Raw genomic sequence first — 12,483 nt, 5'->3', positions numbered from 1 at the left:
AACCAGTAAAGATAATTGGTTACGTATTATTGAACTAAAGATCCATCTGATAGATATCTAGCCGTCCCGTCCAGGCCCTGGCCTATGAAAATAAAAAAAAAACCTATATGTAAAGGACCGTTTAGGAAATATATTAATTTTCCAATTAAATTTCTATATACAAAATAGGCCTATATACAAAATGTCTATTTACTAATATGGACGTTTGAGAAAATAACACATAACCCTAAACCTAACTATAACTCTAAACTTAACGCTAACCACAACCACAAACAAAACACAAACGCAAACGTAACGCAAACGCAAACACAAGATCAAACTTAAACGCAGCACACACGTAACTCAAAAACAAACACAAACGCAAACAAAAATGCAAACACAAACATAGTCATAAGCGCAAACATAAACGCAAACGTAATCTGAAAAGTAAACACGAACATAAACGCGAACCTAAGCGTAAACTTAAACTGAAATATAAACGCTAAAATAAATGCAAACGTAAACATAATCGCAAATGCAAACAATAACGCAGAAAATCAATCAAAACATGAAACACAAACATAAACACAAACTTAAATGCAAACTTCGGCTCAAACATGAACGCAAACATAAAAGCAAACAACGCAAATGCAAATATAAACGAATACATAAACACAAAATTAAATACAAGAACAAACATAGAAATTCAGAAAATAAAGCAAAGATAAACGCGATCATTAAAACAAACTTAAACGAAAGCATAAACGCAAACTGCTCACAGTATAGCCCGGGGCACCAAATCGCTCCCTACCGCGCCTGATTCAATTTAATGAACGACTAAATACCCTATAATATTCGGCCTCTTTAAAACGAACGTAGACGCAATGGCGCTCACGGGAAGACTATAATCCCCAATATTATACGTAATTGGAAAGATAAAAGTTAACATTGAGGAATTTAGGAACGGTATATAGACTGTTATTGATTAAAAATAATATTTAGTAAACAGTACATTCAGTGTATAAAAGGTAGTATTTTAAATATCTGTGTTTTACCTAACACATTGCACTTTATCAATCAGTGTTTCTTCCAGACTTTTTTCTCCGGGGGGGGGGGGGCACTTGAAATTTTCGGGGGGGGGGGGGGGCGGTAGACTTTCTTCGGGGGGGGGGGGGGGCGGACACTGTTAAAAGTATATATTTTCTATATAAATTATATAAATTTCATTTCGTTCGGGGGGGGGGGGGGGGGGGGGGGGGCGGTAAAAAAATTTCGGGGGGGGGGGGGGGGAGACGCAACTTCAACTTTGTGCATAACATCCTTTAAATGATAGGCGTTTTATGCAATTATGAATAAATCTTATGTACATTTTTTTTTGTAAATTGCTTTGTATATATATATATATATATATATATATATATATATATATATATATATATATATATATATATATATATATATATATATATATATATATATATATATAACTACAGACTCACACACATGTTGAAGTTAATCTTTTTAATTGAGACAATTATAATTATTTTTAAATATAATTCAACTTTAGATATTAGATTGGCTAGGTATTGTTTAACTAAAGATCAATCTTATAGATAATTGGATAGATCTTGGTATTATCGAACTAAAGATCAATCTTTTAGATAATTGGCTAGATATTATTGAACTAAAGATCCATCCGAATTTCAACTTTAGTTGCTGACCACTCCAACTGAGTACACACCAAACAAATATAAGTCTACATCTGGTCAAAAGTAAACAGTTAACAAATTTCTCGCTCCATTGCTATAGTGGCCGGCAATTTTCACCGGATCCCACAGCTGACCAAAAAATGACGCCATCTTAATTAGTTAAATAATCCATTTCATGTGATCTTGTCAGGCCGGATATTTACAAGGAAACGTAAACAGGTACAAGGATATCCCAGCGTGACGTCATACGGAGCAATCCCATTGGAGAAAGTTCACAGAGGTCACACCGAAATGGGCGTTATGTACTAGACTAGAATGTTTTCCACACATGTACACATGTACTAGAGCAGTGGTTCCCATCTTGTTGTGTGTACACACACCTCCATTAAACACGTGTACTAAAGCAGTGGTTCCCATCTTGTTGTGTGTACAGATACCTCCATTAAACACGTGTACTAGAGCAGTGGTTCCCATCTTGTTGTGTGTACACATACCTCCATTAAACACGTGTACTAGAGCAGTGGTTCCCATCTTGTTGTGTGTACACATACCTCCATTAAACACGTGTACTAGAGCAGTGGTTCCCATCTTGTTGTGTGTACACACACCTCCATTAAACACGTGTACTAGAGCAGTGGTTCCCATCTTGTTGTGTGTACACATACCTCCATTAAACACGTGTACTAGAGCAGTGGTTCCCATCTTGTTGTGTGTACACATACCTCCATTAAACACGTGTACTAGAGCAGTGGTTCCCATCTTGTTGTGTGTACACACACCTCCATTAAACACGTGTACTAGAGCAGTGGTTCCCATCTTGTTGTGTGTACACACACCTCCATTAAACACGTGTACTAGAGCAGTGGTTCCCATCTTGTTGTGTGTACACACACCTCCATTAAACACGTGTACTAGAGCAGTGGTTCCCATCTTGTTGTGTGTACACATACCTCCATTAAACACGTGTACTAGAGCAGTGGTTCCCATCTTGTTGTGTGTACACACACCTCCATTAAACACGTGTACTAGAGCAGTGGTTCCCATCTTGTTGTGTGTACACACACCTCCATTAAACACGTGTACTAGAGCAGTGGTTCCCATCTTGTTGTGTGTACACATACCCCCATTAAACACGTGTACTAGAGCAGTGGTTCCCATCTTGTTGTGTGTACACATACCTCCATTAAACACGTGTACTAGAGCAGTGGTTCCCATCTTGTTGTGTGTACACATACCTCCATTAAACACGTGTACTAGAGCAGTGGTTCCCATCTTGTTGTGTGTACACATACCTCCATTAAACACGTGTACTAGAGCAGTGGTTCCCATCTTGTTGTGTGTACACACACCTCCATTAAACACGTGTACTAGAGCAGTGGTTCCCATCTTGTTGTGTGTACACACACCTCCATTAAACACGTGTACTAGAGCAGTGGTTCCCATCTTGTTGTGTGTACACATACCTCCATTAAACACGTGTACTAGAGCAGTGGTTCCCATCTTGTTGTGTGTACACATACCCCCATTAAACACGTGTACTAGAGCAGTGGTTCCCATCTTGTTGTGTGTACAGATACCTCCATTAAACACGTGTACTAGAGCAGTGGTTCCCATCTTGTTGTGTGTACACATACCCCCATTAAACACGTGTACTAGAGCAGTGGTTCCCATCTTGTTGTGTGTACACATACCTCCATTAAACACGTGTACTAGAGCAGTGGTTCCCATCTTGTTGTGTGTACACATACCTCCATTAAACACGTGTACTAGAGCAGTGGTTCCCATCTTGTTGTGTGTACACATACCCCCATTAAACACGTGTACTAGAGCAGTGGTTCCCATCTTGTTGTGTGTACACATACCTCCATTAAACACGTGTACTAGAGCAGTGGTTCCCATCTTGTTGTGTGTACACATACCTCCATTAAACACGTGTACTAGAGCAGTGGTTCCCATCTTGTTGTGTGTACACACACCTCCATTAAACACGTGTACTAGAGCAGTGGTTCCCATCTTGTTGTGTGTACACATACCTCCATTAAACACGTGTACTAGAGCAGTGGTTCCCATCTTGTTGTGTGTACACACACCTCCATTAAACACGTGTACTAGAGCAGTGGTTCCCATCTTGTTGTGTGTACACACACCTCCATTAAACACGTGTACTAGAGCAGTGGTTCCCATCTTGTTGTGTGTACACATACCTCCATTAAACACGTGTACTAGAGCAGTGGTTCCCATCTTGTTGTGTGTACACACACCTCCATTAAACACGTGTACTAGAGCAGTGGTTCCCATCTTGTTGTGTGTACACACACCTCCATTAAACACGTGTACTAGAGCAGTGGTTCCCATCTTGTTGTGTGTACACATACCCCCATTAAACACGTGTACTAGAGCAGTGGTTCCCATCTTGTTGTGTGTACACATACCTCCATTAAACACGTGTACTAGAGCAGTGGTTCCCATCTTGTTGTGTGTACACATACCTCCATTAAACACGTGTACTAGAGCAGTGGTTCCCATCTTGTTGTGTGTACACATACCTCCATTAAACACGTGTACTAGAGCAGTGGTTCCCATCTTGTTGTGTGTACACACACCTCCATTAAACACGTGTACTAGAGCAGTGGTTCCCATCTTGTTGTGTGTACACACACCTCCATTAAACACGTGTACTAGAGCAGTGGTTCCCATCTTGTTGTGTGTACACACACCTCCATTAAACACGTGTACTAGAGCAGTGGTTCCCATCTTGTTGTGTGTACACACACCTCCATTAAACACGTGTACTAGAGCAGTGGTTCCCATCTTGTTGTGTGTACACATACCTCCATTAAACACGTGTACTAGAGCAGTGGTTCCCATCTTGTTGTGTGTACACATACCTCCATTAAACACGTGTACTAGAGCAGTGGTTCACATCTTGTTGTGTGTACACATACCTCCATTAAACACGTGTACTAGAGCAGTGGTTCCCATCTTGTTGTGTGTACACATACCTCCATTAAACACGTGTACTAGAGCAGTGGTTCTCATCTTGTGTGTACACACACCTCCATTAAACACGTGTACTAGAGCAGTGGTTCCCATCTTGTTGTGTGTACACACACCTCCATTAAACACGTGTACTAGAGCAGTGGTTCCCATTTTTAAAAACTGAAATAAGTGAGATAAGTAAATTTATTTATAGTTGAAGCGTTAACAAACATTAATTGAGCAAAATAATTTTCGTTTACAAAAATTATGTCAAAAGCTTCCTCGATATAAAATCATCTTCTTGACCCAGTAATTGATTGTTAATTAGTTGTTCCTGGAGCATCCCTAACGATGTCACTTAATTGTCACCCTGAGAATCCTGCATGAACTTTTAAAGCTTTTAAGTTGTTTTTTTGTGTGCTACTGTCGTGTGGAATTTGAACGTCCCACTTGATGAAATTGGATTTAGAATGTCTTACATAGTAACAATTTTAATAAAATTGTCCTTTTCAATTTTTAGCACCCTAAACTTTCTTTGGCAAGTAGGTGAATAAATAGATAGATCAAGATTAATTAAGTTTGGTTATTCATTATTTTTGCGGCAAGATGCAATACGACAATGTTAGCGTAGGTGCAGAGGAGTAGCTAGGAAGGCGGGGGTGGGAGGGGGGGGGGGGCGCCGACCCTTGAGAGCGCCAAAAGGGGTGAAAAATTTAAAAGCTCATTTTAAGTTTCGGTTTTGAATTAAAAACAGTTAAAGTTAGGAAATTTAACGGCTACAAGGCTACATATTTAACTGGTTTTTTAAAATTTGATTATGTAACTGTAAATCAAATACCATTAAGAAACAGTGACCGGCAAAAACCGCTTTCCAGGTTTTCGACAATTAAAATTGCAAGGTTTACACTGGCTTGGTGATTAGATAACGTTTACAACGTAGAAAAGAAACCGACTGCTCGAAAGCATATTACATAAAAGAAAAAGTGTTAAAACCCGATGCACCGACTGTCCAACATGGAGGGGGGGGGGGGCGAAGGGGTGGGCGAGGGTCCGCTTTTTCGTCAACAAAAATCCCAAGGATTTGAACTAAATTGATGAATAGATAAGTGTTCTAGCGCTTAGATAGGAAACCAGTTGTATTGAAGCGTATTGTGTAACAGTAACATAAGAAAAGGTGGGGGGGGGGGGGCGCTTTTTCGCCGATGTAAATGGGAAGAATTTACAACTGAACGGTGACTAGATAAATCTTTTAACACTTAGAATAGAACTAGCCGTTGGTACCCGTTACACGTGAATTATCGGTCTATAAATTTTTAATGGTATACATTTTTTAGAAGAATATTGTATAAAATAGTTATTGGCCAAAACGCAATGTACTTTACTACAGGTGTAACGATATTAGTGACAAAGCAAAGAAATAACCAAATAGCTAAAAGTCCGACACATTTAAAATAACATAGGCTACCTATTAGAAAAAATAATATACATGATTAGTCAACACAACACCATATTAAATGCACACACTGATTAAAAGACTGAAATGACTTCGTTGAAAACCCGGCTTTTCAATTGTATTTATGTTGTTTTTTAAAGTAATTTGTATTAGTTTTGGCCGAGAAAATTATATAAATTTCATAGATTACGTCTCGATAAGTAAATCTATAGATCTAAATCAAATTTTAATGAAGTAGTTCATTTCTTCGTATTCTAAAAATTGGAAAATGACGCCATTGGTTTTGTGTACTTTCCGTACTTCAAACATATGACATGTGACGTCATCGATTTCGGCGTTCTTGTTTCAAATATAAACACTTTTCCGGTTGTACAATTAAAACTGTTTTTCTACATTCGAATATGCCTTTATTTTTTATTTTTCTTCTTTAAATAAAATTTTGTTTATACATTTAAAACATCTACCATATTATTTTCAACAAAAGTCCGTATCAAGTTCTCCATATATCGCTGAAGATTCTGATGTGATATCCTGCGAAAATATTTTGCGGACAGAGAGAAAGAGAGAGAGAGAAGTGCGCACATGGGCTTTTATATATTAGGATGTACGATTTTAACTAGCCAGTTTTGTTAAGAAATATTACTACTAGTTCTCTGTACGATTTTTTCGATTATCCCAACTTCAACATGGAAGATCAGCAGATATTTTTACTTGATTGCACTAGCTTGTTTCATTATACAATCCAAAGATAGAACATAAAAGACTGAACTAAACGAATTAACGCCTGCAAAGAACTATCCTCAAAACTCAGATCAGGTATATTTTTCTGACATTGTTTATCATTTTTAAAGAAACCGGGAGTGATCTCCCCTAAACTTTCTCGAATCTAATATATAAAGCTCAATTCTGTATGTAACATGTAATAAGTTTGTTTGTCGTTGACATACTTCTATGGATTTAAGTGTTAGACTATTACCGTGCTCATAGTCTAAATTTATGAGTTAAATTACTATTGAAAGTGTTGGGAAATAATTTTCATTTTTCAAACTGATAGTAATAATTGTCGGCATGTTCATTAAACACAATTTTAAAAAAATAACAAAAATTCTAATTATGTCTGAAAATTATTTATATTTAGTCCTTTAGCACTTACTTCCCTTTGATAAATTAGAAAAAAACACAATTACTTCCCTTTATAAAACATTGCATTAGTGGAAAAGAATTTACTTTTTATTACTTTGCTTTGGTGTTGGGAAAAAAATAATTACATAATTAGCGGGGATTGATCAAGTGTAAATGTTGTAGGTATTTTACGAATAAGCTTGGAGTATTATAATTGTTCATTTGGTTTGGTTTGGCACCTACGTTCGTTTCAGTGAGTGCAATAGACTATGAATAAGTTGGGGTACTATAGTCGATTATTAAGCTGAAACAGGCGATTCTGCCCCGGGCTAGACTGTGAGCACTTTGCGTTTATGTTCGCGTTAGTGTTTTCTTTGTGTTTAGGTTGGGTTTGCGTTAGTGGTTGCGTTTTGATTTGGTTCGTTTTTGTTCTTTCTATTTTCGTTTTCGTTTGTGTTTTTTTCTTTGGGTTTGTGTTTGTATTTGTGTTTGTGGTTGGTTTTGCGTTTGGATTTAGTTTGTTTTCGTTTGCTTTTTCGTTTGTGTTTTTTTCTTTGTGTTCGTATTGGTGTTTGTGGTTGTGGTTGGGTTTGTTGTTAGGTTTTTGTTTTCGTTTGTATTTGTAATTGTGTTAGCGTTATGTTTGCGTTTTGTTGTTTTGGTTGGTTGTGGTTTGGGTGTGCAAGGCCGGGTTTATGATGATTACCAAACACACAGGTAATGGTCTTTAACAGAAAGGTTTTTCACAGAAGCCAGAGCAGGGCCTGGCCGGGACGGCTAGTATTCTTATATAACACTACGGGGGACGGCACGACGTGATATATACATGAGAAATCGGAAATTGCGTAAATTACTACTTCCGGTCGAAGGAAATTACTCAAATTTCGACAGAAGGCAGAGAATTAGATCTTTTACTTACATCTGAAATTCCATTTATCTATCTGAAATAGTACTCAAGTTATAGGCTTTTGAAAAATAGAAAGTAGAAAAAGTTCCACTTCCAGTTATCGGAAATTGCTGAAATGTTGATACAGATCTACAAATTCGATATAATACTTATATATGAAATTTCATCAGCCTAGCTGTAACGGTACTCAAGTCATCGTGTTTACACACACATACACACACACACACACAGACATACGGACAAGATGGCAAAATTATGTTTTTCCGACACAAGGAGGTGTAAACGTCGAGATTTGCAAATATATACTTTGTGTACGAGGAAGTAACAAACAGGTAGCCAAAATGTAATTTTTATATGATTAAAATTCGGTCACAAAATATTAAGCTTTGATTAAATAAAAGATACATTGATGCCAACGCATCACATTTTTTAAAATATTTAGATAATATAAATAAATATAAAATCCAATTTTAACATTTTCAATTACTTGCTATTTATTTGTTACATATTTGCCTTGGATTTCACTAAAATTTCAGCGAATAACATGGTCTTATTTTGCTTTCATTTTGAAAATGCTGAGTGTCATAAAACGACAATTTTACGGTCTCCCAGTCGTTATTGCCTCCGGACTTTAGGGCGTCTTGCCTGCCCCCTCCTTCACCCTGAAACCGACCGGGTCACGTGATAAACAATGACCTTGTCTCCTGCAGACGGAGGCCAAAGTTTAAGTTGAGAAAACGTCGGTCATCAACGAAAATACAAACATGATGAATCTATTGTGTCCGAAAGTTAAAATTTCACAATTTCACCAGAGGAGGAGGGGGATGTACGTTCCACTATTGAAGTGGATAAGGGGGGGGGGTCCACTACTGAAGGGGGGTGTAAGCTCCACTACTGAAGGAGGGGGGGTGTAGGCTCCACTACTGAAGAGAGGGGTGTAAGCTCCACTACTGAAGAGGGGGGTGTAAGCTCCACTACTAAAGAGGGGGGGGGGGTGTGAGCTCCTCTACTGAAGGGGGGGGGTGTAAGCTCAACTACTGAAGGGGGGTGTAAGCTCCACTACTGAAGAGGGGGTGTAAGCTCCTCTACTGAAGGGGGGGGGTGTAAGCTCCACTACTGAAAGGGGGGATGTAAGCTCCTCTACTGAAGGGGGGGGGGGTGTAAGCTCCACTACTGAAGGGGGGGGGTGTAAGCTCCATTACTGAAGGGGGTGTAAGCTCCACTACTGAAGGGGGGGGGGGTGTAAGCTCCACTACTGAAGGGGGGGTGTAAGCTCCATTACTGAAGTGGGGTGTAAGCTCCACTACTGAAGGGGGGTGTAAGCTCCACTACTGAAGAAGGGTGTAAGCTCCCCTGCTGAAGGACGTATACGCTCCATTACAGGGGGGGTGTAAGCTCCACTACTGAAGGGGGGTGTAAGCTCCACTACTGAAGGGGGTGCAAGCTCCACTACTGAAGATGGGGTGTAAGCTCCACTACTGGGGGGAGGGAGGTGTACGCTCTACTACTGAAGGGGGTGTGTAAGCTCCACTACTAAAGATGGGTGTAAGCCTCAACTTCTGAAGATGGGGTGTAAGCTCCACTACTGGGGTGTAAGCTCTCTGAAGATGGGGTGTAAGCTCCACTACTGAAGGGGGGGGGGTGTAAGCTCCACTACAGAAGGACGTATACGCTCCACTACAGGGGGGGGGTGTAAACTCCACTACTGAAGGGGGGTGTAAGCTTCACTACTGGGGGGGGGGGGTAAGCTCCACTACTGAAGATGGGGTGTAAGCTCCACTACTGAAGGGGGGTGTAAGCTCCACTACTTAAGGGGGGTGTAAGCTCCGCTACTGAAGGGGGGTGTAAGCTCCACTACTTAAGGGGGGTGTAAACTCCACTACTGAAGGGGGGTGTAAGCTTCACTACTGGGGGGGGGGTGTAAGCTCCACTGCTGAAGGGGGGTGTAAGCTCCACTACTGACGGGCGTGCACGCTCCACTACTGAAGGGGGGGGGGTGTAAGCTCCACTACTGACGGGCGTGCACGCTCCACTACTAGCAATGTGTCACCAACCGCTGAACTGTGACGAGCGTCCTTTTTGTTCTGATATCAATCTTTGACAAAAGCCAGTTCAAACCAGTCACGTTCATAGGCTGTGTCAGACAGTTTACAACTGACATGGGCTGTGTGTCACATAGTTTACTGCTGACATGGGCTGTGTGTCACATAGTTTACTACTGACATGGGCTGTGTGTCACATAGTTTACTACTGACATGGGCTGTGTGTCACATAGTTTACTACTGACATGGGCTGTGTGTCACATAGTTTACTGCTGACATGGGCTGTGTGTCATTTACTGCTGACATGGGCTGTGTGTCATGTAGTTTACTGCTGACATTGGCTGTGTGTCATTTACTACTGACATGGGCTGTGTGTCACATAGTTTACTACTGACATGGGCTGTGTGTCACATAGTTTACTGCTGACATGGGCTGTGTGTCATTTACTGCTGACATGGGCTGTGTGTCATGTAGTTTACTGCTGACATGGGCTGTGTGTCACATAGTTTACTACTGACATGGGCTGTGTGTCACATAGTTTACTGCTGACATAGGCTGTGTGTCACATAGTTTACTGCTGACTTTGGCTGTGTGTCACATAGTTTACTGCTGACATGGGCTGTGTGTCACATAGTTTACTACTGACATGGGCTGTGTGTCATTTACTGCTGACATTGGCTGTGTGTCACATAGTTTACTGCTGACATGGGCTGTGTGTCACATAGTTTACTGCTGACTTTGGCTGTGTGTCATTTACTGCTGACATGGGCTGTGTGTCACATAGTTTACTGCTGACATGGGCTGTGTGTCACATAGTTTACTGCTGACTTTGGCTGTGTGTCACATAGTTTACTGCTGACATGGGCTGTGTGTCACATAGTTTACTACTGACATGGGCTGTGTGTCATTTACTGCTGACATGGGCTGTGTGTCATGTAGTTTACTGCTGACATTGGCTGTGTGTCATTTACTGCTGACATGGGCTGTGTGTCACATAGTTTACTACTGACATGGGCTGTGTGTCACATAGTTTACTACTGACATGGGCTGTGTGTCACATAGTTTACTGCTGACATGGGCTGTGTGTCATTTACTGCTGACATGGGCTGTGTGTCATGTAGTTTACTGCTGACATTGGCTGTGTGTCATTTACTGCTGACATGGGCTGTGTGTCACATAGTTTACTACTGACATGGGCTGTGTGTCACATAGTTTACTGCTGACATAGGCTGTGTGTCACATAGTTTACTGCTGACTTTGGCTGTGTGTCACATAGTTTACTGCTGACATGGGCTGTGTGTCACATAGTTTACTACTGACATGGGCTGTGTGTCATTTACTGCTGACATAGGCTGTGTGTCACATAGTTTACTGCTGACATGGGCTGTGTGTCACATAGTTTACTGCTGACTTTGGCTGTGTGTCACATAGTTTACTGCTGACATGGGCTGTGTGTCACATAGTTTACTACTGACATGGGCTGTGTGTCATTTACTGCTGACATGGGCTGTGTGTCATGTAGTTTACTGCTGACATTGGCTGTGTGTCATTTACTGCTGACATGGGCTGTGTGTCACATAGTTTACTGCTGACATGGGCTGTGTGTCATTTACTGCTGACATTGGCTGTGTGTCACATAGTTTACTGCTGACATTGGCTGTGTGTCATTTACTGCTGACATAGGCTGTGTGTCACATAGTTTACTGCTGACATGGGCTGTGTGTCATTTACTGCTGACATTGGCTGTGTGTCACATAGTTTACTGCTGACATTGGCTGTGTGTCATTTACTGCTGACATAGGCTGTGTGTCACATAGTTTACTGCTGACATGGGCTGTGTGTCACATAGTTTACTGCTGACTTTGGCTGTGTGTCACATAGTTTACTGCTGACATGGGCTGTGTGTCACATAGTTTACTGCTGACATGGGCTGTGTGTCACATAGTTTACTGCTGACTTTGGCTGTGTGTCACATAGTTTACTGCTGACATGGGCTGTGTGTCACATAGTTTACTATTGACATGGGCTGTGTGTCATTTACTGCTGACATGGGCTGTGTGTCACATAGTTTACTGCTGACATAGGCTGTGTGTCATTTACTGCTGACATGGGCTGTGTGTCACATAGTTTACTGCTGACATGGGCTGTGTGTCACATAGTTTACTGCTGACTTTGGCTGTGTGTCACATAGTTTACTGCTGACATAGGCTGTGTGTCATTTACTGCTGACATGGGCTGTGTGTCATTTACTGCTGACATGGGCTGTGAGTCACATAGTTTACTGCTGACATT

This window comes from Physella acuta, unplaced genomic scaffold (genome assembly GCF_028476545.2).
Source record: "Physella acuta isolate Inbredline_101_S28 unplaced genomic scaffold, ASM2847654v3 ptg000820l, whole genome shotgun sequence".
Taxonomy (NCBI): Eukaryota; Metazoa; Mollusca; class Gastropoda; family Physidae; genus Physella; species Physella acuta.
Note: the sequence above shows the minus strand (reverse complement) of the source record.